General features: G+C 38.0%; 1 long non-coding RNA gene across 1 annotated transcript in view; it reads left to right on the top strand.

Moving 5' to 3' along the window:
* Positions 1–19,449: 19,449 nt before the first annotated feature.
* Positions 19,450–26,234, top strand: part of LOC128651776 (uncharacterized) — a 44,994-nt gene continuing 38,209 nt past the window's right edge. The window contains exon 1 of the long non-coding RNA XR_008401181.1: positions 19,450–19,481. This is a non-coding gene — a long non-coding RNA (uncharacterized LOC128651776). The remainder of the gene's footprint in view (positions 19,482–26,234) is intronic.

Raw genomic sequence — 26,234 nt, forward strand, 5'->3', positions numbered from 1 at the left:
GAGGGGTGTATTTATAGGCATTTTGAGGTTTGGGAAACTTTGCCCCTCCTGGTAGGAATGTATATCCCATACGTCACTAGCTCATGGACTCTTGCTAATTACATGAAAGAAATAGACAATATGATTTGATAACATTTATAAAAACAAATAATATGTTATATAATTAAAAGTAATGCTTCATAGTCTGTATCTATAGCATTATTTCGAACCATTTAGTATGTCTCTATATCCTAATGCAAATGTTTATTATTATATCTTAAGAAGTTATAAAGAATATGAGATAGAGGTATATATATCCTTTATATTGCAAAAAATAGATTATTACTATAGATCTTAAACTAAGATATAGATATTTCTATATTCTACCATCTAAACTGATTCTTTGTATAGATGTTCTGTTCCTATCAGTACTTAATTTTAACTAAAGAAACGGTATAATGTCTAGCTCTGAATTTAATCCTGAGGGATAGAGAGTGTTCATTTAATATCTGCTTCCATTTTTAGTAAGCATTGTTCTTTATCCCCTCCTCTCCAATTGGGTATTAGCTTTATAACCCCCCAAAATTTGAAGTCCTTTACATTATTGGCATGAATTTCTCTAAAATGGGTGTATAGAACAGTATCTAGATTGCCCCTATCTATGCAGGAGAGGTTTTTAGTAGTTTCCCCTATATAGAATTTCTTGCACAAGCATTCAATTATATATATTACATATTTATCTTGACATCTAATTGTTTCTTTGATGTTTAATTTAAATTTATTAGTAGGGGATTCAATACTTTTAATTTTGTGGCTGTGTTTGCAGGATCTACACCCAAAGCAGGGAAAAAAATCTTTTAATGGGTTGTCTTGTAGATTTATTTCTGTACTTTGTATATTTTTCTGTTTCAGTTCACTTGGAGCTTAGGGCACTTTTTATATTTCTAGCTTTCTTATATATAATATTCGTTTGTTCCATTATTTTATCTCCTATTATTGGGTCTATTAGAATGAGATGCCAATGTTTTTTAAGATTTTTTTTTTCAAAATGCCATTGTCTGTATTGTAATCAGTAACAAATGGGACATTTATTTTGAGGTTATCTTCAAGTTTGTTAATATTTCTATTTTTATAGGTTAAAAGTTAAGTTATAAATGTATGGACTAAACTTTTAACCTATAAAAATAGAAATATTAACAAACTTGGGGGGTTATGAAACTTATACCCAATTGGAGAGGAGGGGATAAAGAACAATGCTTACTAAAAATGGAAGCAGAACTCATATATCAAATGGAAACTTTCTATCCCTCAGGATTAAATTCAGAGCTAGACATTATACTGTTTCTTTAGTTAAAATTAAGTACTGTTAGGAACAGAACATCTATACAAAGAATCAGTTTAGATGGTAGAATATAGAAATATCTATATCTTAGATGAATATCTATAGTAATAATCTATTTGTTTGCAATATAAAGGATATATATACCTCTATATCATATTCTTTATAACTTCTTAAGATATAGTAATAAACATTTGCATTAGGATATAGAGACTTACTAAATGGTTTGAAATAATGGTATAGATACAGACTATGAAGCATTACTTATAATTATATAACATATTATTTGTGTTTATAAATGTTATCAAATCATATTGTCTATATTGCGAACTATGACACATTGAAAGTTTCTATATAATGTTGTATAAAGAGGTAATGATACAATACCACCTTTATTAAACTAACAAAGAAAAAATATATTTCACCTTAAATGTCAATTTATAACCACCAATCAGAATAAAGGGAGACTTATTTAAAAGAGATTTTTCAATATGGAGGAACACAAGTCTTGATAAAGCCCAGTCCAGGGAGAAACGCATAGACACATCCCACTGAGCAGGAATCCTCCTGTCATTACCTTGTTACTAACAGACTTGTTAAGTCTGCATCGTATTGCAAGAAATGGCTTTGTTTCTGAATTGGGAAACTGCTTGCTTACTCCTAAAGGGCATGCAAAGGGAAGGATCCCTAGAATACTTCAACAGAGACTGATCTCTCATAAGAAGCTGTAGCGCTACAGTCACCTTTCTATCAGATTGACAGAACTGTCATACGTGATGGAACCCGGGTCACATGATACATACGCTGAAAACAGACGTCACAGGTTGTCCTTCTGGACATGGATGGAGCCACTGAGAGGAACCGCAAAAAACAATTACAAAACAAGCACCTTTGCTTGCTCTATCAGAAGATACAGGTTCTTTGCCGATATTGGCTTGCTTTCTGGAGTTACAGGCATTTACCGCTGATGGTCCTTATTGATTATTCAGGACTTTATTGTTATTTATGCGCTACACAGCGCATGTCCCCTTAAATATTGGTGGTTGTTTGAAAACATATTGCCTTAGACGTTATTGAATATTTGGGACTTTGTTGCACATACGCCACACAATGCTTGCCCCTTGAATATTGGTGGTTATTTGAAAATATATTGCTGAGATTATAAGATGAGAATATATGCTTTGATATGTGTCTAGAGATCATATGATCCTGGGTCTATAAAATTAATTCTGATTACATTTTCTTTTAACACTTTTTACTAGGGTTGCCACCTCAGCCATGTTTTCCTGGACACTTATGAGTTACACATGCTGCAGGGTGTGCAGGGAGGAACATGCATTGTGTTTCTGGACAGCACTATTCATATTCCTCCCTGCACACCCTGCAGCATGTGTTACTTATAAGTGTTCTGTATTTTAAGGGACGGGTGGCAACCCTACTTTTTACTATCGGGAGATGTCCCGACTTTTTAAACTTTTTATATCATTTATTTTTTTACCATTTATTTATTTTCTATACTGAGACCATTGCATTACCATTGTATCTACTGTATGTGATTTTGTTACTATATGTTATATTTAGATTAAATTGTATCCGTGCATTTACCGCTCCTCTCTTTTCTTTTATTGTGTATTCTAGTTTAAACTTGAGCAGTGGAGGCTCCTCCATATGTGCACAATCGCAAGTGCCCCCCTGGAGAAAAAAGAAAAAAGAAAGAAAATGATTTTTTTTGCTGAATAAATATAATTTTTCCAATAGCCCCCCTATTGGAAAAAATTATATTTATTTAGCCAAAAAATGTTCCTGTCTACTGCACAGTTTAATAAAAAAATAAAAAAAAATCCCTTTTATATATCTCTATACCTCTCTACCGCACGTGCGGTAAGAGAGGTATAGCCTGCCTTAGCCCTTAGCAGATATTTTCTATGTGGCTGCTGCTCCGCCCATAACTGAGCCTATACCTTTCATTATCGCACACTCTTCAGTGTGCGATTTGGCTCATTGCTATGGGCGGGCAGCAGGGGGAGCACTTTGTTTAATGCTTCCTTATTTTTTTAGCTGCCTGTGTTAGCTGCGACGCTCTGAGGTTCACTCTCACGCTGCTGCCAGGGAGGGCTGAGTGAGTAGGAGCTTTTTAATAATGTGATTGTGAGTTTGTCTTTATTGCCTGTCAGTATGTAATTCAAAGCCCCTCCTGCTCCCTCTTGCTGGAGAGAGCAGGCAGTTTGCAAATGGCACACACAGGGGAGAGAGAGCAGCTTCCAGACATTAGTCAAATCTGCAGCTGTGGGGGAAACACCAGGAAGGCAGCAGCATCATATTGTATGGCTGTGAAAAAAGGAGAAGGAGAGATAAAATCGGTATTTTGCTTGTAAAGTCTCTGATGCCTGACTGAGGATATCAATAAGCAAAGGAGAGCAGTTCTCCCTCTTTGTTTATCGTAATCCTCAGTCAGGCATCAGAGACTTTGCAAGCAAAATACAGATTTTATCTCTCCTCCTTTTTTCACAGCCAGATTTTGTTAGCAAAATAAAGCAGGAGGCTGATTGCAGACTTGACAGCATGGATGCCTCTTCTCCTGGAGGTGAGAGTCAGGCAGAGCTGAAGCTGGAATTGTTTCCAGACTATTATGAACCATCCGTGAATCCTTTGCTTGAGCAGCTAACAATGAAAGCAGTCAGAAGTTCTGACTGTTTTCACTGTTAGCTGCTCATATGCATTAACTCCTGAACTAAATGATCTTAACAAGTCTGCAAATCCCTGCTGCTATGGGTATAATTATGCAGCAGGAATTAGCAGCCAGTACTGTAAGAGTTAACAGAGTAGGACTTGCACTGCCCCGCCTCCTCACCAGCCCTCTCACTGAGCTGTATTGACATCATCATGGTGCTAACAGGAAGGGCTGAGAAGCTAAGCATAGGAGTGTTAGGGGAGAATAACGTGCTTGTGAAAGGGAAGGCAGAAGGTAAAAGAGAGTGAAAGCACAGCCTTACAAAACCAATGTGTGTGTGTGAGATTATTGTGTAGCTGCTGTATATTCTGGTTATAACCAGTCATCAGAAAGCTACACTATACATGAAGCCCTGCATGTCACACAAAACTATTGTGCAGTTATGGAAAGTAATGGTTTGAGGTGATTCAAATCAAATACACTCTGCAAGTTTAAATGTGGGACAATGGTGAGGTTGCCTTAGGTTCAATAAAACTATTTGCACTGTCAATATTGCAGGAGCTGGACCTCAAACCTGTTTACTTTCATGATTCAGAACATTGCAGTATTATGTCTCCTATCTGTCCCCAAGTTTATGATTATATATATATATATATATATATATATTATACTTCATATATTTATAGTTACTATATATATATATATATATATATATATATATATATATATACTCTGTGTGTGTGTATATAGGGGCAGGGTCTTGTGCACCCCCATCCTAAAAATTCACCAGCCGCCACTGAACTTGAGAGGTTAAACTGAGGTAGCAGGATATTATCTCTAGCGCTTTTTTTCTATCTTTTAATTAACGTTATTCAGGAGTGTGACCAATCATGGGCCATAATCGGCTGGAGTCAGATGATGCTTAAAGGGCCATGATACCCACATTTTTTTCTTTCATGATTTAGAAAGAGAATGCATTTTTAAACATCTTTCTAATTTACTTCTATTATCTAATTTGTTTTATTCTCTTAATATTCTTTGCTGGAAAGCATATCTAGATATGCTCAGTAGCTGCTGATTGGTTACTGCACATAGAAGTCTCATGTGATTGTCTCACCCACGTGCATTGCTTTTTCTTCAAATAAGGATATCTCAAAAATGAAGCAAAATAAATAATAGAAGTAAATTGTAATGTTGTTTAAATTTGTATGTTCTATCTGAATCATGAAAGAAAGATTTTGGGTTTAGTGGCCCTTTAAGCAGCCGTGTGGATAAAAGCAACTCCACCCCCGACTAGCTCCTCCCCTGCCTGGAAACACTCGTAACGAGTGAACTTAGGGAAATAATGGCCAGGGGACCTGATAGACCCAGGAGCACATGCGTGGCGATTTGTGTGTATGTCAAAAGCTCCATAGCAAAAATGAACAAAAAAGGAGTATGCACAAAGTGCACGATCACAGTATTTGGTCTCCATCACAAAATCGCCACACAATGATGTGAGAATATAAAAGAACATCTAGATTCTAACATTAAATAATGTGTATCTTGTAAGGATTATATATATCCAAAACCTAAGGGTATTAATATGTTATATGTAAATACATAAATTATATGCCCAATGGATGAGAAAAGACTAACAATGTGATGTAATAATGTGTACAATCTAATGTGGTAAAATGAAACTAATAGAAAACTGGATTTTAATACAAAACGCCTATTAGCCAGATTAACTTGTGAAATATATAATATATAACCTACTGGCTGATGCCCAAAGTGTCAAAAGTATAATATATAATCTATGCTGATGGGATGTGCTAATAATGTCTGGCATAGAAGGGATAAAAAATGTGCTCTAGTATAAATCTTTATAAGAGGATATAGCGTTTTGCATATCCTCTTATATAGATTTATATTAGAGCACATTTTTATCCCTTCTATGCCGGACATTATTAGCACATCACATCAGCGTAGATTATACATTATACTTTTGACACTTTGGGCATCAGCCTGTTGATACTATTATATCTTTTAGAATATCACCATAAATTTTATCTCAGCAGTGAACTCCGTGTTAGATATAACCTAGGTTACAATATTAATTATACTCTATTTCAGTGGTAACCTCTAACATATTATATATTTACGTAACAATATTTCCAAAGTTCTGATCAGTTAATCCTTATTTAAACACAATGATTATATTTATGAAGAAAATAGATTATGAATCAATTATATATGTCTATGCTGTTACAATTTTCTATACCAAGCAAGCTATAAAATAAATATTTCTATAAATTAACCTTACTCAAAATGAATCGCTTATTAAAATCGCAACTTACCATTAAACTTACAAGGTAATTTGTAATTAGCTAACAACACAAGTCTAATGCCAAACTATGGATCACTAACTTACAATGCTTAAACAACAATAACTAGAGAAATTTGTATATTATCAACACAATAGCCAATTTATGTGCAGTTCTTAAAAAATGTCCACAATAAATAAAAATGACTGAATAAATCTGGAAAACAAAACCTTTCTTAGCAATAAAATTAACATCAATATAATTATTTCTCGACTACACAGGCCAATGAGACATAAGTTTAAAATACAAAATACCATTTTAAATCACAGCTACCATTTAACTATGCTATAAAGTATTCCTTTGATTTAAAATATTAAATATATTTAACATTCACCAAACATTACCAGTAAACCAATCTGAGAATCAATATCCAGATAAATTCTTTTCACCGTCATATAAGAGGGGATGCACATGTCTGGAAGTATGTTAGGCCCAATTTTGTCTTACCAAACTCTGTGTATTTCCAAGGCAGCAGTTTGTCAGTAAGCAAAGTTAAGTAAGCAGCAAAGAAGCCAAGCCAAAAAGCCCCCTTTACTTCCTGTGCAAGGGTTTTTATCTCTGTGATAAAACCCACCTCTTTTCTAATCAATGGTGAAATTTGGGTACGCTCTTATTCGTAGCTTGTCCCTCATTGGCCCTGGTACTGTGATAAAACCCACCTCTTTTCTAATCAATGGTGAAATTTGGGTACGCTCTTATTCGTAGCTTGTCCCTCATTGGCCCTGGTACTGCCATTAAATTTCCTGCTCTGTCTGACAGCGGGAGCGAGCTGCACTGAGTGTAATGGCGCAGTCGGGCCGGGCTGTGAGTAGACAGCTGGCCAGATGCGCTGAGTGTAAAAAACAGACCCGCTCAGTAGAGCACAGAGAGCAGGTCTGGAAAACACTCTTTTTTTAAACAATTCACCGGCAATATTAGGGTCTATAAATCTAGCACTAATATAATGTTATATAATTCTGCACTATGTGCAGAATTATATAACATTATTTTCTATGTTTACTGGCCCTTTAACTGTTTAAAGATATGTATATTTTTATAGAAATATATATTTAATACCTCTATAATTTCCTATCTTTAATTAACTATTAGTTCAGTATATACATACATCTAATATAACTGAGCGCGTATTTTTGAGACCAAACAAGAGTACATTAAAATATTAGACCTGTGCATAACATAAAATTTATAATATACATATAAATGGATATATACTTCCCACTGATAATGTCTTAAAAGATGTGCCCAATAATCATGTTTATTTGATGGGACTTAAAAGGATTTTAATTTAATACTCTCAGTATGTTATTAATTAATATTTTAGTTCATATTCTGGTATAATATTGTCACCTTTTCCAGTTATCGTCTTATATCATATACATACCCTGTGAGTAGCAGTATGATGTGATTAATCATATAGCCATATTAATAAGTAATTATTTTCTTAATTATTTGTTCTTCATGGAACCCTAGCATTTAATATAGATATTTCACTTCATCATTTCACATGTCTCAACAATGTTTAAAATATGGACCTACATTCATGATTATATTAATAGGATAACTTATTTAGTATGTATCATTTTGGATCCATTTCCTCTGAGTGGATTTTTTTTTTTAATTATATATTTATTGGCCATTTCAGTATGCAATTACATGAAATTAGAGATGTAAATAATCAATTACATTCAGCGGCATTATTGAAAGAATCACAATATACATCTGTGCAAGAAAAGGAACAAAATAATGCTAGTATTGCCATCAATCAAAAAAAAAAAAAAAACATATTAAGCATTATAGAATGAACTATGCCAGACATTACAAATATAAACAATATTAAGTACTCTAACTTGAAGTTAACATACATATGTGATGGTGATTTTCTTAATAAACTAAAAAGAAATAAACAAAAAAAAGGTCCCTACCCCATCTCCATCCTCTCCTCACCCCCCTCCAACTTCTTATTTAATCAGGATATTCCCTATTTGCAATGGCCATTTCCATATAAATTGAGCCCCTAAATGGAGAGATTATTTGCTTCTGTATTTCTTCAGGAAAACTGAGAATTATACTTTTCCATTTATAGAAAAATTGTTTAATTTGAGATTCGGAATTTACTGAGGTATCCATTTGTTCCAATATTAATTGATTTTTGAGCTTCTGTATGAATTCCTTCAAACTTGGAACTTCATTGGATTTCAAGTATTTCAGAATTAGCAGTCTTCCCGTAATGATTATCAAGTTTAGTTGACTGGTATTTTTAATCAGGGATTCTTCTTGGTCAATGAAGAAGAAAACCTGTTTATCTTTTAAATATATATTACTTATTTTTTGTACCAAAATTTCTTAATTTTAGTGCAATTCCAGAAACAATGCTCTAGATCTGCATTTATGGTTTTACATTTATGACAATGTGCCAGTGTTTTATCCCATCTGGCTTTCACCAGGGGTGTAATATAAGTTCTATTTATAACTTTCGTATGGGATTCCCTCCATGAGGAGGAAATTGTTGTTCTGTCCAAAAGATTAAAGCTTTCCTTTATTCTTTCTGGTGCAATCTGCCAGGTATCTGCTAATCTTTGCAGGTTATTATGGCCATAGGAAGCAATGATTATTTTATATATAGCTGAAATGCTGTATCTACCTGCCTTAAAAAGAGTTACCACAGGTTATAATTTATTCCACGCCTCTGCCTCTATATTATTCTGCGAGATTCCTTGTATATAATGCCTTATTTGTAGGAAGGCAAAGAATTCTCTATTTGTTACATCAAATTCCTGCTTAATTTTTATGAAGGTTTTACACTCCCTTGACTCTTTATCTATTACTTGTGTAACCATCTTAATTCCTTTCAGCGCCCAATTTTTAAAGATCTTAGATTCTAGGCCTGGAATAAAGTTAGGGTTTCCCTGAATAGGGAGATATTTAGAATAAGACACATTCATGTCTAACTGTCTGAGTATTTTTTGCCATGCCATAATTATCGACTGAATAATAGGGTACCGTCTAATTTTATACGGGCATTTGTCCACAGGAGTGTGAAGAAGTGCACATAAAGAAAATGGATATACTAGGATTTCTTCTAGTGGTAGTACTGCGTAATAATCTGCTCCCGTTAACCAATCTATGGCTACCTTCCCAAGACAGGCTGAGTGGATTATTAGATTCCTGGAAAAGAAAAGGTTGTTTATTCACACATTTCAAATCAATACAGCATATTTATATGGTATAGTGCGCAACATGTGATGTATCTCTTAGACTCGTATATATACAGTATATTATTCAGACAGTCACATATTACATATTTGAAAATTACAGACAATTTTTTTAAGCTTTAAAGTTTTAAATTCTTATGCTTTCAAAATTCGCAGGTTTTAAAATACTTTCTTGGTCTTCTCATAGGGACGTAATGTCTAGAATTCTGTGTATTGGCTTCAAAGGTCAGTTTTCAGGGGGTCTGTGGTGAACTCAACTTTTTAGACAGGAAACCCATATATGGGCATACAAACCAGAGAACTCCATATGCTAAAATTACTTTGAAGTGGCCCATCAGTTTTATCTATACAAATGTCTGTTCCTTTGTTATCTGATGTGTAACCAGAAAAAGGGGGGTTTATTTCTGAGTTTAGCTTCCAAATCTTGACAAATGGATTTGCATTTAGCAATGCTTGGGGCATTAGAATATTGAAATACAACACATATTATCTGTTGATACACATCATTTATATATTTACGTATAACATATTAATACCCTTAGGTTTTGGATATATATGATCCTTACAATATACCCCATATTTAATATTAGAATCTAGGGGCCCGATCCGATATGCAGCGTCGCCCACAGAAGCTGGCGATGCCAAATTTTGCGCGGGTTTGGTATCACATATACGGCGTAGCATACAACTTACGCGCGTATATTTCTGCCTTCGCCCGTATTGTTTTTACCCATAGACTGACATACAAAACACGCGCAGTTTGGTATCCAATATACAGCGTAAGGACTTACGCACGCAGAATTCAGAAAATCTACTCCATTCTCATCTCGCCACAAATTGCAGGCGCAGGAACCTTTGCACTGACTTATAAACCAACGTAACTCTCTGAAGGCCTAACAAATGCATGCTCAACAACATACATATCAGAAGCTTGGATCTCAAACAGTTAAACCTCTTCAAAGCATTATTCCTGCCCCTGCAAGTGTGTCAAACCAATCACAAACAGCACAACCTCTCAACAGGAAGCATTAAAAACCCGCCTATGCACATCCTCATTAGCCACCATGTTTTCCTGCTTTCCATAGAGAGGCAGCATTATGGGGCACAAGGGTGCATCATGGGGCACAAGGGGTGCATCATGGGGCACAAGGGGTGCTGGAAGCCCTACAAGCCCCTGTTGTTCCGTCTATACATGCTGATTCTATAGTTGCTGCTGAGGTCCATGGTCATGGTGCTGCCCCTGCTGCAGCTGGTCATCGAATTACATACTGCGGATTTCCACTGCATGTAAGTGAAACTACTACATCCCACCCCCCTTCCCTTAACCACCCTAATTACTGAAAATATCTCATTTGTTTAATTAATGTTTAGGTCACTATGATTTATTGACTCTCATTAAGAAGAATGAAAATGGATGTTTATACCTTATGTTCACACCTTCTGTAAATACATTATTATTTAGATATATATACCCATGTGCAGGGATAGGCAAGGTGTCCTTCACTAAAGGTCTTTACCTTAGAAAATGTCCGCCACAGCCTTGGCTTGTGCCTATCCCTGCACATGTGTCAATTTCTATTGGATGTGAGAAACCTTGATTTACATCTTATAAGTGAATATTACTATATGTACCCTTCATACACAACTATGTGATGTGGTTTATAGAACATGAATATGTCATAAACATGATGATATTACCTTTTTTGGGCCATTTCCACACAGGCCTTATTATATGTTTAAACAATATTAGTGTACTAAAACACCCCTCACATGGATGTGGATGATAATTATTTGGTGAATAACAGAGGACAAGATTTATGGTGAACTATAAGAATATATATATTTTTTTTAGGCTTCTTGGATGAGGAGGCTGAGGTGACTGGAGTGGATTTCCTGGTTCTCCTGGTTTGGGAAGATTCAGATGATTCTGCTGGAGTGCTGGCCACAGATGATAGGCTGGAGGCAGTGTCCTGCTGGTGTGTGAAGTACTCAACCAACACACCCAAGAGTTGGTTTTGTTCCCGCCATCTGTTGTCACTCTGCATCTGCATATCAGAAATAATTCTCATAATCTGCGACTGGTTTTGTACAATTGCATTTAATGATGCTGCCATGTCCCTCTGCAGCTCTATGGTACGCTGGAGTAACCTCTGTTGGCTCCTGTGAAACCTGTGTTGGCCTCTTTGTCTGCTCTAGCAGCTTGTTATGAGCCTCCTCTGGAGTGAAATGTATTCCTCGCCCAGGGGAGAATACAGTGGATCTACAGGCTCTTGAGCAGCAGTGATTCTAGGTGAAGGTTGAGCTCTATCTACTGGTGCATCATGGACAACTTCAGCTGCTGGTGCATCATGGACATCTTCAGCTGCTGGTGCTTCAGGGACAACTTCAGCTGCTGGTGCTTCAGGGACAACTTCAGCTGCTGGTGCTTCAGGGACAACTACAGCTGCTGGTGCATCAGGGACAACTTCAGCTATATGCTCATCGGCAGATGGTGGAGCTCTCCCAAGGGAAGAGGATGGTGGAGCTCTCCCAAGGGAAGAGGATGGTGGAGCTCTCCCAAGGGAAGAGGATGGTGGAGCTCTCAGGGTGGATTGGTAGTCCCATTGACGACTAGTGTGTGACCACTCAGCCTGTCCAGTTTGCATTTCTTGCGACATCCCCTGTGTGGAAAAGACATGACTGCCCTGATATTGTGTTGGGGGGGGGGGGGGTAAATACATGGACCCTTCGTGGCTGACTTGGCTCCCCCTCAAAGCCAAAAAAATATTCCTCAGGCCAGGTATCTTGCCAGGGGCTGTATGCCAATGGTGGTGGCATCACTTCCGGGTCCTTAACTGAGGCAATCCAACCCTGCTCCTGCCTGGGAGCATACTGTCCATCTTGCTGCCTGAAGACTGGTGGTGGAGGTGGCTGCATGCCTGTGACTGGTGGTGGTGGTGGAGGTGGCGGCATGCCTGTTTGCAGCCTGGTGACAGGAGGTTCTGTGGAGGAGTCAAATGATGATAGGGATTAGTACAGTCATATATATGTCCATGTGGGCATACAATGTACATTGATACATGCTAGGGACAATACTCATTCTCATGTCAAACTGTATAACATGCATGTGATCAATGGGATTTGTGATATGAGGGATTTTAATCTGCACAGTATACAGGTATGTGTTTCATACAATAGTTATGTGTACATGTCAGTTATGGAGAAAATGTGTTCTTTAAGTGACACTATGGGCACACAATTTACTTTAGCCTGATGTAGGCACAGAACCTGCTTTCTGAGCTAAAAGTATTGTGATGACTATAGTGTCCATTTACTGAAAACTCAACATGTGGCTTGTGGCCTGTGTTACTCTGAGACATGTTAGTATTGCACTATTCCACCTCATATCATGAATTGCATTGTGTTAAGTAGCATTAATGTGAAATATAATTGTAGATGTTTTTGTTAGTAGGCCAAATACCATGCTCCTCATTGTGTACATGAATGTGTGACATTAAAGGATGTTATATCTCAAATACATATAATACTGGTGTGTGGGATGTTACTCACCAGCATGAGGTGCTGTGGTTGCAGCCCCTGAGTCCCGAGCCCCTGGAAGTCCACAGACTGCTGTGATACTCAGGGACCTGCGTATCATCTCCTGCCAGGTATTGTATTCGGTTTCTAGGGGTGGACCACAGCCTGTTCCTCTCTGGTGCATGGCTTCCTGCCCCATCTTCTCTTTCAACCGCCTCTTACAATCGTTCCACCTTTTTTTAAGTCCCTCGACAGTCCTCCTCTGCGGGGCCACACTGTTTACAGCATCCTCTACCGCCAACCATGCTGTCTTACGCCTTCAGGCAATGCCTTTGCCCTTCTCCTGGCTAAAGAGGGCACTGTGGTTGTCCATGATGGCCTGGACTAGCGCAACATTCTCATCGAATGAGAAGTTTGGGCATCTCATGCGCTCTTCCTCTGTGGCCACCTGGCTTGCTCCCTGGGATGTCCCTGGTGTGGGTTCCTCCCTATCCTCTCCCCCCTTCTGTCCCCATGTGCACCCTCTGTCCCTCTTCTAAGTGTGCCTGGTCTCTGGGCATCTTCCTTCCCATCATCCCTTCTAATTCTCCATCTCCCCACTCCACTTACTCCTTGACGGGGACCCCGCTGCTCCTCCTGTCCGCTACAATACTCCTCTCCCTGCAACTCCGCTCCCCTCCGCCCTACCGCTCCCTGCCATCCTCACACTACACACACTCACACTCCCAGTTCAATTACACACAATCACAACACTCAGCCTATCACACTGTAAAATTGAAATAAAATGTGTGAGGTGTTAGAAAAAAAAGTGTTGTGTATTTTGTATATGTATGTATGCAAAATGTGTGCAATATGTAAAAATAAGTGTAAGTAAATGTACAAGCTTACCCAAACAAAAATCTGAATTAACTAACTATTATGCTGTTCCTTTCTCACTACTCTTACTAATCCTAAACTCACTGTAGTGTGCTGTAGCTCATTGAACCATCCAAACACACTGAAGAAAATGGCGGCTGTGCATGGGTTTATATATGACTTTTGAATATCGTAATTACATTGCGCATTTTTAGATGGAGTTGCGGGTAATTTTTACGAGTGTTAGCGTAATTTGCAAAAAACTACACTTTATTGAGACTTTACGTGGACAAAATACTGGCGTAAGTACTTGCGACGACTAAAATGTGTATTTGCTCACTTTTCAGAACAACGCCAATTGGTCCTACTTACGCCACTTTAGCATCTGACAGCGCCGTAAATTGGATACCCCGATGTGCGAGGTGAAATTACGGACGGAGCGGGTTCCCTCGTTGTGCCGAAAACTATGCCGTATATCGGATCACGCCCCCGATGCTCTTTTATATTCTCACACCATGTGTGGCGATTTTGTGATGGAGACCAAATACTGTGATCGTGCACTCGTTACAAGTGTTTCTAGGCAGGGGAGGAGCTAGCCGGAGGTGGAGTTGCTTTTATCCACAGGGCCGCATCAGTGTCATCTGACTCCAGCCCATTCTGGCCGATGAATGGTCGCAATCCTGACACACACATTACTGGGTGGGTGGAGGTACTGGAGCCTGATGGCGGCGAGGCATATACTAACATAACACTCCGTTTGAGATCACAAAGTAGGGTGTTTGTTTATATTATTTAATATAGGTGACCATATAAGCCACTAAACAGTAAACTCAGGTTTAATACTCATACCCCGTCTTTGATGACTTGCAATCTAGAGTCAGTTGTTTCTTGTGGTATTTTCATTATTATTGCATCTAGCTTCATGATCTAGATATATTTTGTAATGGGCTATAGTGGTTCCTTTTTTATCTTTTTTATCTTCACCTAGGATCCGACTGTGAGGGTGCTGGAAGCACTTTGACCTGTGCAGCTACTTGCCTCGTTACAGTGAGCTGGACTACTGAGAAGTTCCAGCCTGCTCTGTTAGCACCATTGGGTGCATTAAAATTGTGAGTAGCACTTTGTTACACTTGCATCATTACTTGTTATGGTGGTACTAGGCCATTTTGGCACCTCTGTTTTTTCTCCTTTTTCAGATTACCTTCATCATCAGGATTTGACCATCCTCTGAGTGCTGCCTTAGTTGGTTTGCTGTATATTGTGTGTATTTGTCATTTATTATATTGGATAGGAAGCGCCCCCTACAGGAGATTTGTACCTGTACATCTTTTCCTTTTTTTTTCTTCTATTACCTTATAGGTTTTTGATTTTTGGACTTATATTTTACCACACAGTAGGATTGCATAAGATTTAATCTTCTGAAGAACAATAATTTATTTGGGAATAATCTATTTCATACATGCATATGTATATGGATCCATGTTTATTTTAACATTCTAATAAACTATTGTATATTGATATATCTCGAATTGTTACACTTTAGCCCTTTGAGTTCTTTTGAATTTCTATTACATTTGTGCTTTTAGGAATTTTTTGGACATTACTATTTTCAGATAGCTTGTGTAATGAATACTCTAAGCACTGGGTATCTAGTATTTATTTACATCAAATGATTTGCTATCAGCTAAAGTAAAGGGCCACTACTTAATAATTCTTCTGGATCTATCTGCTTCTTTCAGCATATCCTCTGAGCCTTTGCTGCTCTCATGTCGGGATACAACAAAACTCTGTCTTAGATAATTAGTTTTTTTCTGTCTTATTTTTCGTCCCTTGAAAAACGTAAATCCTCCTTTGGGTTTCAGTTATATGCTGATGATAACCAGATCTATCTTTCCTCTCCTGATATCTCTCCCTCATTACTCAACCTGATTGCCAACTGTCTCTCTGCAGTTTGCTCTTGGATGTCTTCACATTACCTCCAACTCATTCTATTTAAAACTGAGATGCTTCCATTTCCCTCCTCTCCTAGACATCTGACACATGACATTTCTCTTACTACTCTCAACACCTCACCCAAGGTCCGCTGTCTTGTGGTTACACCTGACTCTAAACACACATTCACACTACATATACAAGCGCTTACCAAATCCTGCAGTGCACACCTATGACACATTTCCAGAATTCACCCTTTCAAGAAACTACCAAAATACTAATTCATTCCCTAATTTTATCACGTATTGACTAATACAAACTACTCCTAAATGTCCTTCCCAAACACCACTTCTCTCCCTCCAAATAATCATGCATGCTTCAAGTAGACTCATCCACCTATGTCACCAATCTACTACAGCGACTATACTCTGCCAGCCTCTACACTGACTGTCCATACACTAGAATACAATTCAAAGTATTAACTCTAACCTATAAAGAACTTAACAGCCTCATTTGCAACTATATTTCCTCAATCATCTCCAAATATGCTGCAACCCGCCCGCTTCGATCAACTTCTGACCTACATCTCCCCACTCCTATTATTTGTTCTTCCCTCTCTCGCCTCCAAGACTTCTCACAGGTTGCTCCTGTCCTCTGGTACTCTCTACCTTGCTCCATCAGACTCCCACCTTGTATAGCTTCAGGGACTGTTTGAAAACCCACCTATTTAGAGAGGCTTTCTCCTCTAAGTTTTTCATCCTAGACAAAATAAATCTTGAACTGCCTTGACTCACTGCTGCCACTACAATCCATGTGACAAACTACCCCAAACCTTAGATCTCTGCACCCTTAACCTGTAGACTGTAAGCTCTTCAGAGCAAGGCCATCCTGTACTAGTTTTGTTTGTTATTTGCATCTTTCCACAACTCTATGTCATTGTATGCCACTACCTTTGTTGTACCCAGCGGTACAGAATTTTGTAGCGCTAAACAAATAAATGATAATCTTAATAATATACTAGAAACACTTGGAAACTACACAAAATACTGAAAATAATGGTGTGACCCTAATAATAGGATCATTGTGAGAGAAGAGCTACTCTACATCCATTTGTTTCATGTGCTTATTGGTATCTCAATAAAAATGTTGTACAAGTAGAAGTATGAGCTCTTTAAGAAGTTCTCTTCCTCTCTGAGATCTTTGGCAGGAGAAAATGCAGATAAATCAGAGAAGTTGAAACTAACCCTCATGTGTCCTTACTACTGAAAAAAATTGATACAGGTGTAATTTGAGGAGGTTTTAACATTTTATTAAAACAAGCAAATGTTTGAATTTATTAAAATGTAAAGTGAGCAATCCTATATGAAGCTGTTCTTGAGATGGTACTACACTCCTTCCAGACTTTCGCAGATTTTTCCATCAGCATCCCCCCTATGTTGGAGGGAATGTGGACAAAAGGGCTTGGATATCCACGTATGGTGGGATTGTCCCAAATTACAGCCCAAATGGAACCAAGTATCTGACCTCTGCTCAGCTCTTGGGTTGTCAACCTCACTAACCTCAGAGATTGCCCTTCTACATATATTTCCAAGAAATGTTCAGACTCCCCTATCTAAATTGATAGTCTTTGTTCTTGCAGCCATGAAACTGGCGATAGCTAGAGCATGGAAGCAGTCTCAGCCTCCAGACATTATAGCCGTCACCCCTATAATTCAGGTATACGCCAATATGGAAAAAAGTTTTTACTCTAGTCTAGACAAAGAGGATTTATATTGGCAGATTTGGGAACCCTGGTTTGTTTACCAAGACGACCGAAGTCAAGTACATGTACAGAACAGAGTTCTTAGGTTTTCCCTATAATAATGTTTAGCTTAAAACTCTACCTGAACCTGGTATCTGGCTGAAGCCCTCCCCTCCTCCTTCTCCCTCTGCCCTCTCCTTGCTAGACGACCTCTCATTCCCCTTCCCCACCCTACCCTTCCCCCTCCTCTCTTGGGGTTGCTTGCCCCGCCTGGTGACGCACATCGCACCCAAACCTACGTGTTATCAAAAGAGGTTTATTAAATGGTAATTACCAGCTGACTTTTCTTGTCCATTACAATACTTCTGGGTATCTTACTATGTTAGTTTACGCAATTGAATTACGTTAGTAACTTTTGTCTAATTTGAAAGGTTCCCTAATTTTAGAGAATCTTATCTATGTTCATCCTAAACAGCTAATTGTCCTCATAGTTTTGCTTATTGCATTTATTGTACATTAACTGTTGGACCTTTGATTTCATATGATATCATTGAAACTGTTGTCATTTTACTATGTTTATTCTACAATAAAAAATATTTTGGAAAAAAAAAAATGTAAAGTGAGCCTACACAAACAAGATTGGCAACTCAACACAAGCCATGTAAGGATAAATGTTATGAGAAAATAGGTGTACTGGGTTTTCAAGAAATAAAATGTCTCAAACTAGATACATGTAAAAGGGGTTTCCTGATAGATTGGAATACTGTTAGTGAGGTGTCTCAATGCAAAGTGAAGTCATTAGAAAACCATTTTTTCTTATAGATTAGAATGGCTTCAGATTTGGAAAATACCACACCTCAAACCTTCTAAAAAAGCTCTTCTAATAGGCTTAAAGGGATATGAAACCCATTTTTTTTCTTTCATGATTCAGATGGAGCATGCAATTTTAAGCAACTTTCTACTTTACTCCTATTATCAATTTTTCTTCGTTCTCTTGATATCTTTATTTAAAAAGCAGGAATGTAGGCTTAGGCCTATTTTTGGTTGTAGCCACCAATCAGCAATCCCTACCCAGGATGCTGAACCTAAAATGGGCAGGCTACTAAGCTTACATTCCTGCTTTTCAGATAAAGATACCAAGAGAACAAAGAAACATTGATAATAGGAGTAAATTAGAAACTTGCCTAAAATTGCATGCTCTATCTGAATCATGAAAGAAAACATTTGGGTTTCATATCCCTTTAAACAGAACCCAAGATGTTTGCAAATGCTATTGTAATTCCCATCAAACCCAATAAATACCAGTGCTAGCCCTCAAACTGGCCTTACTGTCACAATGAAGTGACTAACAATGACAGAGAAATTGAAACCTTTAGGATAGTATAATTGTAGCAACTTTTAATTTTCAGTTCCACAACACATCTGACTCTTATGTATTTGTGAAACATGTAAGAGTCTTATGTGTTGTTAAAATATAAAATAGAAGTCAGTTAGAAAGTTTCTTAAAATGACACTGTAGCTATGCCACCAAAGTTTAATTTTCACTGTATTGCCCCTTTAAGTAAGGAAGCATTGGATGCTAATAAAATGACAGAGATTTGTTATTAAATCTATAGAAGAACTGTACATTATAGAAGTTAGACAGTGAGAGACTCAAACCCTAAAATTATCAGTCCCATCAAATTCAGTACAGTTGGGGGAATCATATGATGTAACCAACAAGGCTAAAATGACAATGATATATTACAATTATTTCTATAAGGAGAGGTAGAAGATTGTTTTTTCTCCATGTTTACCGACAGGGTTCTAAATTGTGTATGTTTGGGTTTTTTTTAGTTGGTGAATATCAATTTCCTGCTGTGATACATCGGTGAGTAAAATAGACACAGGAAGATCTTGTGAACTAAAGTATTTTTATATTGTAACAAAAAGCACTTATTTCTTTGGGATTTCTTAAAGTGACAGTAAAGTCAAAATTAAACCTTCATGATTCAGATAGAGCATGCAATTTTAAACAACTTTTCAATTTACTTCTGTTATAAAATTTGCTTTCTTTCATGTAATTGGCAAGAGTCCATGAGCTAGTGATGTATGGGATATACAATTTTACCAGGAGGGGCAAAGTTTCCCAAACCTCAAAATGCCTATAAATACACCCCTCACCACACCCACAATTCAGTTTTTACAAACTTTGCCTCCCTATGGAGGTGGTGAAGTAAGTGCTAGATTTCTACGTTGATATGCACTTCTCAGCATGCTGAAGCCCGGTTCCTCTCAGAGTACACAGTGAATGTCAGAGGGATGTGAAGAGAGTATCACCTATTGATTCTATGGTTTTCCTTGCAGGAAATCTTTTCATAGGTTCTCTGTTATCGGTCGTAGAGATTCATCTCCTACCTCCCTTTTCAGATCGACGATATACTCTTGTATTCCATTACCTCTACTGATAACCATTTCAGTACTGGTTTGGCTATCTGCTATATGTGGATGGGTGTCTTTTGATGTTTTCATTACTTAAGACACTCTCAGCTATGGTTTGGCACTTTATGTATTAATATAAAGTTCTAAATATATGTATTGTACTTATATTTGCCATGAGTCAGGTTTATGTATATTTCCTTTTGCAGACTATCAGTTTCAAAATTGGGAAAACATATTTAGGAAGTTATTTTTTCTGGGGTATAGTCTTTTTTTTCAAAATTGACTGTTTTCATTAATTTTCGTGGGCAAAATTAGGCTTGCGAGGCCGCAAAATGCTGATATTTATTGTGTCATTCTTGGCGCAATAATTTTTTTGGCGCAAAGGTATGTTCAGTGACGCAAATTCGTCATTTCCGGGGTCTTCGTTGATGCCAGGTTTCCTTGCACAAAGTTGCGCCTGCCATGACATGAGTTGCGTCATTCCAGATGTTGTTAGAGACAAAAAAATTCATTTTGCGTTGCGTGTCATTCTTGGCGCCAAATAATTTAATTATTTAAACCCCACTTCCTATATGCCTTTTGCTTTTTTTTCTATGCTCAGAGGGCTATGCTGTTTGCATTTTTTCCCATTCCTGAAACTGCCATATAAGGAAATTGATAATTTTGCTTTATATGTTATTTTTTCTCTTATATTTGTCTCAATCTGATCCTGTCTCAGAAACCACTGTTGGAACCCTGCTGCCTGATAACAGTTCTACCAAAGGTAAGTGTATCTGTTGTAAGTTAGCGGAGATTATATCTCCAGCTGTAGTATGTAACAGTTGTCATGATAAGGTTTTACATGCAGAGAATGTATCCATCAGTACTAGTGCAATGCCTGTTGTTCATTCAATATCTAATGTACATGATATCTCTGTTAATATAAAAGATTTTATTGCTGATGCGATTCAGAAGGGTTTGTCTGCTATTCTGCCTTCTAATAAACGTAAAAAGTCTTTTAAAACTTCTCATAAAGTTGATGAAATTTCAAATGACCGACAATATACTGAATAATCCTCCTCTGATGAGGATCTATCTGATTCAGAAGATCCTACCTCAGATATTGACACTGACAAATCTACTTATCTCTTTAAGATGGAGTATATTCGTTCCTTGTTAAAGAGGTGTTGATTACTCTGGATATTGAGGAAACTAGTCCTCTTGATTCTAAAGCTAGTAAACGTTTAAATTCTGTTTATAAACCTCCTGTGGTTACTCCAGAGGTTTTTCCAGTTCCTGATGCTATTTCTGACATGATTTCAAAGGAATGGAATAGGCCTGGTACTTCTTTTATTCCTTCTTCTAGGTTTAAAAAGTTGTATCCTTTGCCAGCAGTTAGATTGATGGCACTATTTCTACTCTTGCCAAACTTACTACTATTCCTATGGAAAATAGTACTTCTTTTTAGGACCCTTTAGATAGGAAACTTGAATCTTATCTAAGGAAAGCTTATTTATATTCTGGCTATCTTCTCAGGCCTGTCATTTCTATGGCTGATGTTGCAGCTGCATCAATTTTTTGGTTGGAAAGCTTGGCGCAGCAGGAAACAGATCCTGATTTGTCTAGCATTGTTTGCTTGCTTCAACATGCTAATCATTTTATCTGTGATGCTATTTTTGATATCATCAAAATTGATGTTAAATCTATGTCTTTAGCTATTTTAGCTAGAAGAGCATTGTGGCTCAAATATTGGAATGCTGACATGGTATCTAAGTCTAGATTACTATCTCTTTCTTTCCAAGGTAACAATTTATTTGGTTCTCAGTTGGATTCAATTATTTCAACTGTCACTAGGGGGAAGGGAGTTTTTTTACCTCAGGATAAAAGATCTAAGGGCAAATCTAAAGCTTCTAATCGTTTTAGTTCTTTTTGACAGAATAAGGAACAAAAAGCCAATCCTTCCCCCAAAGAATCTGGTTCCAATTGGAAACCTTTTTCAAGTTGGAATAAATTCAAGCCTTTTAAGAAACCAAAGCCAGCCCCCAAGTCTGCATAAAGGTGCGGCCCTTATTCCAGCTCAGATGGTGGGGGGCAGATTAAAATGTTTCCAAAACATTTGGGCAGATTGTGTCCAAAATTAATGGATTCAGAGTATTGTTTCTCAAGGGTATCAAATAGGATTCAGAGTAAGACCTCCTGTGAGAAGATTTTTTCTCTCACACGTTCCAGTAAATCCAGTGAAAGCTCAGGCTTTTCTGAAGTGTGTTTCAGATCTAGAGTTTTCAGGGGTAAGCATACCAGATCTGTTTCAGGAACAGGGTCTGGGATTTTATTCAAATCTATTCATTGTCCCAAAGAAAGAAAATTCATACAGGCCAGTTCTGGATCTGAACATTTTGATTCATTTTGTAAGAGTGCCAACTTTCAAAATGGTGACTATAAGGACTATTTTGCCTTTTGTTCAGCAAGGTCATTATATGTCTATGATAGACTTACAGGATGCATATCTTCATATTCCGATTCATCCAGACCACTATCAGTTTCTGAGATTCTCTTTTCTAGACAAGCATTACCAAATTGTCGCTCTTCCATTTGGCCTAGCGACAGCTCCAATAATTTTTTCAAAGGTTCTCGGTGCCCTACTCTCTGTAATCAGAGAACAGGGTATTGCGGTGTTTCCTTATTTGTACGATATCTTGGTACTAGCTCAGTCTTTACATTCTGCTGAATCTCACACAAATCAACTAGTGTTGTTTCTTCAAAGACATAATTGGAGGATCAATTTACCAAAAAGTTCCTTGATTCCTCAGACAAGCGTCACCTTTTTAGATTTCCAGATAGATTTATTATCCATGACTCTGTCTTTAACAGACAAGAGACAAATAAAATTGGTTTCAGCTTGCCGGAACCTTCAGTCTCAATCATTCCCTGTGCATGGAAGTTTTAGGTCTCATGATGGCAGCATAGGACACGATCCCCTCTGCTCATTTTCATATGAGACCTCTCCAGCTTTGGATGCTGAATCAATGGTGCAGGTATTATACAAATATATCACAGTTAATATCCTTAAATCCCAATGTTCGACTCTTTCTGACTTTGTGGTTAGACCACCATAGTATAGTTCAAGGGGCCACTTTTGTTCGTCCAACCTGGACTGTAATCACAACAGATGCAAGTCTTTCAGGTTGGGGAGCTGTCTGGGGATCTCTGAAAGCACAAGGGGTTTGGAAACCTCAAGAGGCGAGGTTACCAATCAATATTTTAGAACTTGGTGCTAATTTCAGGGCTCTTCAGGTTTGGCCTCTGTTGAAGAGAGAACCATTCATTTGTTTTCAGACAGACAATATCACAACTGTGGCATATGTCAATCATCAGGGTGGGACCCATAGTCCTCTAGCTATGAAAGAAGTATATTGGATACTTTCGTGTGCGGAATCCAGCTCTTGTCTAATTTCTGCAGTACATATCCCAGATGTAGACAATTGGGAAGTGGATTATCTCAGCCATCAGACTTTACATCCAGGGGAGTGGTCTCTCCATCCAGATGTGTTTTTTTCAGATTGTTCAGATGTGGGGTCTTCCAGAAATAGATCTGATGGCTTCCCATCTAAACAAGAAACTTCCCAGGTACTTGTCCAGGTCCAGGGATCCTCAGGCAGAGTCAGTGGATGCATTAGCCGTTCCTTGGTTTTACCAACCTGCTTATATCTTCCCGCCTCTAGTTCTTCTTCCAAGAGTGATCTCCAAGATCATTATGGAACAATCATTTATGTTCCTGGTAGCACCAGCATGGTCTCACAGGTTGTGGTATGCGGATCTTGTCCAGATGTCCAGTTGCCAGCCTTGGCAACTTCCTTTAAGACCAGACCTTCTGTCTCAAGGACCGTTTTTCCATCAGGATCTTAAATCGTTAAATTTGAAGGTATTGAAATTGAACGCTTAGTCGTAGAGGTTTCTCTGACTCAGTGATTGATACTATGTTACAGGCTCATAAATCTGTTTCTAGGAAGATTTATTATCGAGTTTGGAAGACTTTTATTTCATGATGTTCTCATAGATTCTCTTGGCATTCTTTTAGAATTCCTAGAATTTTACAGTTTCTTCAGGATGGTTTGGATAAAGGTTTGTCTGCAAGTTGCTTGAAGGGACAAATTTCAGCAATCTTTCTGTGAAATAAAACAGAAAGAGCAAAGCTTCCTGATATTCACTGTTTTGTGCAGGCTTTGGTCCATATCAAGCCTATCATTAAATCAATATCTCCTCCTTGGAGTCTTAATTTGGTTTTGAAGGCTTTACAGGCTCCTCCTTTTGAGCCTATGCATTCTTTGGATATCAAACTTCTTTCTTGGAAAGTGTTGTTCCTTTTGGCTATCTCTTCTGCTAGAAGAGTTTCTAAATTATCTGCTCTTTCTTGTGAGTCTCCCTTTCTGATTTTCCATCAGGATAAGGCAGTTTAAATTTTTACCTAAAGTTGTAAATTCTAACATCACTAATAGGGAAATTGTTGTTCCCTCTTTTTGTCCTAATCCTAAGAATTCTTTGGAGAGATCCTTACATTCTCTTGATGTTGTAAGGGCTTTGAAATATTATGTTGAAGCTACTAAATATTCAGGATCTTCAGGAAGACTTCTAGTCTATTTGTTGTCTTTTCTGGTTCTAGAAAAGGCCAGAAAGCTTCTGCTTATGTTTTAAGTTTTTTCGTTTCAATTATGAGAAAAACTTATTTTTTTTGATTTTGGAATTAATTTTTTCAGTGGAAATGGCTGTTTTTATTTTATCCCTCCCTCTTTTTATACTTTCTACTCCTTTTTCTATCACCCCAATACTTGGCTATTGTTGAACTGAATTGTGGGTGTATTGAGGGGTGTAATTATAGGCATTTTGAGGTTTGGGAAACTTTGCCCCTCCTGGTAGGATTGTGTATCCCATACGTTACTAGCTCATGGACTCTTGCCAATATGAAAGAAATTAATTTATCAGGTAAGTTCTTACATAAATTATGTTTTGTTCTCTTGGTATCTTTTATTGAAAAGAAAAACTAGGTAGGTTCATAAGAGCTCAAGAGTGTTAGTACTCTATGACAACAGTGTTTTGCAAAATTGTATAACAAAGTTACAAATAATGGGCGCGATCCGATATAGATCGTAGTTTGCGGCGCAAGTGAGGGAACCCCCGCCGCCCGTAGTTTCAGCTCGCAACTCGAGCTATCCAATATACCCCGCCGGCAATTGCTAAAGTGCCGTAAGTCGGATTAACCAGCGATGTCCAGAAATCTGCGTAAGTACAAATTTCTGGAGTCGCCAGTGACTTACGACACTTTAGAAACTGCCGGCGCCTACAAAACCTGACTAAGTTATTAAATCTCCCGTACTGTCTAACATGCCTCCCAAACATAGCCCGACACGTATACCCCTCTATCCGCTATCCCCCCTCACTCTCCTAATAATAAAAAATGTATTAACCCCTAAATCGCCGCTCCCGGACCCCGCCGCACCTAATAAAGTTATTAACCCCTAAACCGATGCTCCCGGACCCCGCCGCCAGCTACATTAACTACCCCCTAATGGGGAGCCCCTTACACCACTGCCACCTACATTAACTACCCCCTAATGTGAGCTCCTACCCCGCCGCCAGCTACATTAACTACCCCCTAAAGTGAGCCCCTACCCCGCCGCCACCTACATTAACTACCCCCTAATGTTGAGCTCCTTACACCGCCGCCACCTACATTAACTGCCCCCTAATGTGAGCTCCTACCCCGCCGCCAGCTATATTAACATTATTAACCCCTAATCTAATCCCACTATACCGCCGCCACTTATATTAAATTATTAACCCCTAATCTAATCCCCCTATACCGCTGCCACCTATATTAAATTATTAACCCCTAATCTAATTCCCCTATACCGCCGCCACCTATATTAAATTAATTAACCCCTAAAATACTAAACTATCCCTACCACTAAACCTAAGTCTAATCCTACAAATAGCCCTGAAAAGGGCTTTTTGCGTGGCATTACCCCAAAGTAAACAGCTCTATTGCCAGCCCTTAAAAGGGCTTTTTGCGGGGCTTTGCCCCAAAGTAACCAGCTCTTTTGCCTCTAATCTAAATCCCCCTACACCGCCGCCACCTATAATAAATGTATTAACCCCTAATCTAATCCCCCTACACCGCCGCCACCTATATTAAATACATTAACCCCTAATCTAATCCCCCTATACC

The sequence above is a fragment of the Bombina bombina genome, chromosome 1, assembly GCF_027579735.1.
Source record: "Bombina bombina isolate aBomBom1 chromosome 1, aBomBom1.pri, whole genome shotgun sequence".
Lineage (NCBI taxonomy): Eukaryota > Metazoa > Chordata > Amphibia > Anura > Bombinatoridae > Bombina > Bombina bombina.